Source organism: Geospiza fortis, unplaced genomic scaffold, assembly GCF_000277835.1.
Source record: "Geospiza fortis unplaced genomic scaffold, GeoFor_1.0 scaffold116, whole genome shotgun sequence".
In the NCBI taxonomy this organism is placed as follows: Eukaryota; Metazoa; Chordata; class Aves; order Passeriformes; family Thraupidae; genus Geospiza; species Geospiza fortis.
The window spans coordinates 445980-450817 of NW_005054542.1; positions in this window are offsets into that span (position 1 = coordinate 445980).

A 4838-nucleotide genomic window follows, 5' to 3' on the forward strand; every position below is an offset into this window, starting at 1 on the left:
AAATTCAAAAGTAAATCATTACCATGTCTGACTTTTGAGCTTTGGGTGGGATTTACAAGGAAATAAGGAGACTAGAACTGGAATGAATGTGATATTGAAAGAACTGGACAAAATAATGAGACAGAGAAGACAAAAAGGAGCAGATGACAGGGTGGAAGTAAAGTTAGGATGTGAAATCTAAATACAATTTTAAATACATGTTATATAAGATATTTCCACTGGTGGATCAAGGTAGATTACAGTTGATTAGAGAACAAATAAATTCTAATTAAGTGGAATAGAATAATTTTAAAATACTTGAGAAAATTTTCTGTGAATACAATTATTGACAGTAACTTTACCATGAGTTACTGCAAATGAAGTTGCTGACAATGTGTTTGATAAAGTTGTTAATGAAGATCACATCTTATGGTGAGAAATTTAATATATGATAGACTGAATTTAATTTTCTGAAAGTGCTACATATAGTGTCATTTTTGTCACAAAAATTAAAATGCTAAGACATCACTTAGAGTAAAAAAAACCACAATTTCCCTAAGTGACCTGAAAAGTTTAAAGATTTTATCTAGGATCCACATGTAGTTAAAGGAACTTAAAGAATATTAGCAATTTCAAGAAAATTAGATCAGAAAGTCTAGTAACCAGCAGCATGAAAAAAATGGTCTGAGTAACTACTTACTTTTTCAAGGAAAATTGGAGGCAGTATGGAAGAACTTAATTCAATATTTCCTTTTAAATTGTCAAGAAATAAAATGAAAAATAATGAGACATAGTAGAAAAATAAATTTACATTTCAAGTTCAGTAAAATCCCCCCTTACTTTTTCAAAAAGAAAGAAGGATTTCCTGAAAGTAAGGAGAATGAAGTACTTTAGGTAGGAATTTGCCACTTTCATGTTTAGAATGTTTTTAGAACATCTAAAAATGAAGAAGCAAGCACAAAGCCCCATCTGCCTACAAAAACAAATAGCATGATGTTTATATTTTGAGCATTTCTTACAAGAGAATAAACTAGATTTAGAACACAAAATATTTGACAAAGAGACTTGCAGAGAAAGATGTTGCAAAAAAACCCATTTATATTTACTTCAAATAATAAAGAGATCTAAAATGCAGAACAAATGAGGACTCTGAAAATTTTATTTCATTAAAACAACAGTTCACTGAAACCAGTATTATTTATCACAGGAAATTTCACAATTAATAACTTATTTATAAGATCTTTTGACAGATCTGTGAGGAGTTTAATCATGAGATATTCCCTTTTTTATTCTTGGAAACTAAAAGTTACTTGATAAAGTAAAACAAATAAAAATAATTTTATAGGCTCTGCAAATTAACATTTTCAAAAACAATTTAATTTATGAATGGTATAATTTTACAAGCCAGTTCTTCCCATCTTCTTCCCCTCCTCTTTCACTTAATCTGTAGAAAATGTCAGGATTTCAGCAGTTGTATTTAGTCTGAGATTGGAGAACATGTTGCTGTCTTGGAAGGAAATCCTGTTTAGCTCTGCTTTCCTAGATTAAGATGAATGACCTGTTAACTGAAGCCTAATTATCAGTATATTGGTGGCACATATCTACAGATATACTAACTGATGGGGCAAGCAAAATGTGAATTTTGCAGTGACAGAAATGCAGAATTCACATTAGGTTTAGTGAATAGAAGAGAATCACTCACATCTCTTACTTTCTGTTATTGATCATATGCATTCCCAAATAGATAAAGTTTATCTGTTTCCTCCAGGCTGCCCAACATATTTATTTAATCCCCAGGGCTATTAATGGGTTTTGCTGCTAAGAAGACAGTATTTTTTCAAATTTTATTTTTCTTCACTTTTTTTAGGCCAGTGTGCTCTGGGTGATAATGAAAAAACAGGTTTAGTAGTATGTAGTGAAGAAACCACCTGATTAACTACTTTTACCACATGCTGCACAGAAGTTTTTTTTTTTGCATATAAATATTCAAAAACAGTTGTGTGCATTATGAACATAAAAGAGGTGTCATAGTCGGTATAAATTTAATGAGCTATTCCTTGACTGAATGTGACACTGTGTTCAGTCCACGCTGAGGCTAGGTTTTCACTCTCACCCCTTACCAAGAGCAGAAAGATGTGTGTAGGGAGAGCTGCTCATCTTTCTTGGCCATGCTGGCGCCTCCTGGTTCAGAGATCCCCACTTAGCATGAGATGGCCCTTTCCCAGGCTCTGACAAGCTCTCTCTATCTGAAACCTTCATATGCCAAAAATGCAAGGCACTGCAGTGGCTTTCTCCATGGCCTACCCTGCAGTCATACCACAAGGGCTCAAGTCCATGACTTGGGTCAGCCCATAAAAACGGAAGCTTTTCTCGACATGCTCTACATGGTGGGCTAGAAACAAAGACTAATTCAGAAGGACCAAGAACCTAAGCCCCCCGGGGAAAAGTTGTGGTACTTATCATCTGACAATGTTTGGCTCTCCCCCCTACAGAACACTCTTATGGAGATCTTTCAGAAAGATGTGTCTGTCCAAAAGACCTGGGTATACGGTGAGGAAACTGTGAGAAGAAATGATGCACGGCCTATTTAAAAAAAGTATTATCTGCATATGCTATTTTTTTCCAAAATAAACCAGAAAATGTATATTTTGTTCATGTATAAATTACTAATGAATAACTGTGATTTCATCTCCAGTTTCATGATAGTTACTGAAGAACTTTTACTAAATTGATACAACTGCTACCTTGTCGTATGTTTCTAAAAAATGTTAGCACTTGTAAATAACCATATATACAGAAATTTCAGAAAATTAGTCGACAAAGATATTTAATTTTTCTGTACTTTAATAACAACTGGTAATTATATTTCAGTGTTATTAAATTGAGTAATTTAGGCAATCTTTCTTGCAGCACTTAGCAATGAAAATTTTTTATTGGGTTTGCTTTACTAGGTATTGGGATGGGAGCAGCTACAGGGGTGGCTTCTGTGGGAAGCTGTTAGAACATTCCTCCATGTCCAACAGAGCCAATGCCACCTGCCTCCAGGATGAACCCACCATTAGACAAGGCCAAACCAATCACGAATGACAGTATTGCCTATGTAATATATTTAAGAAGGAAAGATTATTACACAGATGTAATTGTGCTAGAGAAGACAGGAATGAGAATATGCGAGAGAAATACTGAGAATATGTGAGAGAAAAACTCTGCAGGTGCTTCGGGTACCTGAACTAGGATTCCCCTGCAGCCCAAGGTGCAGCCTACTGTGAGGCAGCTGTGCCTCTGCAGCCTGTGGAGGGCCATGGGGATGCAGAGATCCACCTGCAGCCTGCACTCCACACCAAAGAAGGCTGCGAACCTGTGGGAAGCCCACGCTGGAAGGTCATGGCAGTGACCTGCGGACCTATGGTGAAAGGAGCCCTCAGTGTTCCCTGGTAGGATTTGTGACCCTGTGGGGTCCCAGGCTGGAGTGGGCTGCTCTTGAAGGACTGAACCTTGTGCCAAGGGACCCACCTGCAGCAGTTTGTGGACTGCACCCCATGGTACAGAGTCACAGCGGAGCAGGGAAAGGAATCCTCTCCCTGAGCAGTAGCAGGGACATGTGATGAACAGACTACAACCACCATTCCATTTCCCTGCACCAGTGGGTGGGAGGAGGTAGAGTCTGGGAAGGAGGGAGGGATGGCAGGAAGGTATTTTTAAGTTTTACTTTACTTCTCATTAACCTGCCCTTATTCTGGTGGCTAATAAATTCAATTAATATCCTCACTTTGAGTCTGTTTTACCTGTAATGGGAACTAGGGAGTAGTTTCTCCTTGTATTTATCTTAGCACACGAAACTTTGTTGCAGTACAAGCTGATATGTACTGAACATGAATTTGGCTATGGATAAGAAACCCAGCTCAGCTCCAAGACCCAGCCTCTGGCCTGACTGACACAGGTTTCAACCAATGACAACTCTCCTAAAATGCAAGCATTTGAATGATCCAGAGTCTGAGAGGTGTAGAGACTAGACCAATGTCTCTGTAGCATCGGGAATTTTTGAATGGCCTATAAAAGCTGTTCAGAACAATAAAACAGGCTGTTTGGTTGATGAAGCATGGGGGGGCTGTTGTGTGTTAAGTCACAGACATATGAACATCACAATATCCGTGGTGACCCCAGAGTGAGGATGAGCAGTCCGAGTTTTAGCCTGAGGGTAGAGTGGAGAGAGACACAGGGCAGAGCCTGCAAAGCCTGTCCCCACAGCCAAAAGCTGGAAAGAAAGAGGCTGGAAGAGCCCAAAAATAGGCAGCAAAGGCTGCAAGAATAAAAGCTGCAACAAAGGTTGCAAGAAATCCCAGCTGTGTGAAAAAAAGAAACCAGAGAAGCTGAAAATAGAAGAAAAACCCCACCGGACACATGGGAAACTTTATTTCTACACAGGATCATGCAGTAATAAATGTATGGAAACTTCTTGAGGAGTGTGACATACACTATGATGAAAAGGCATTATTAACATTAATAATGTGGGCAAAACCCCACAGTTTAGACACAACTGAAGAGGCTGCTTTTGACTTTAATACCTGGGCAATTCATAATTAGATCAGCCACGAGAGAGGAGGAAAATTCAATAAGAGTTATAAAGCTATGGAAACTTATTTTGGATTTATTAAGACTGTTAATATTGAGGCATATGGCGAGGATTGAACACCAGATGAATTTTCGGGGGGAATGGGCACCTTTCCAAACCTGCAGTATATGTGGCCGGACGAAATGGCCAGCCATGCTGCTCCACATGGCCGAGCTGGTTTAAATTCAGCCCCTGTGCCAGCACTGTCCTCCCCAGCCCCACAGCACGGAGCAGCCCCACTGCGCAG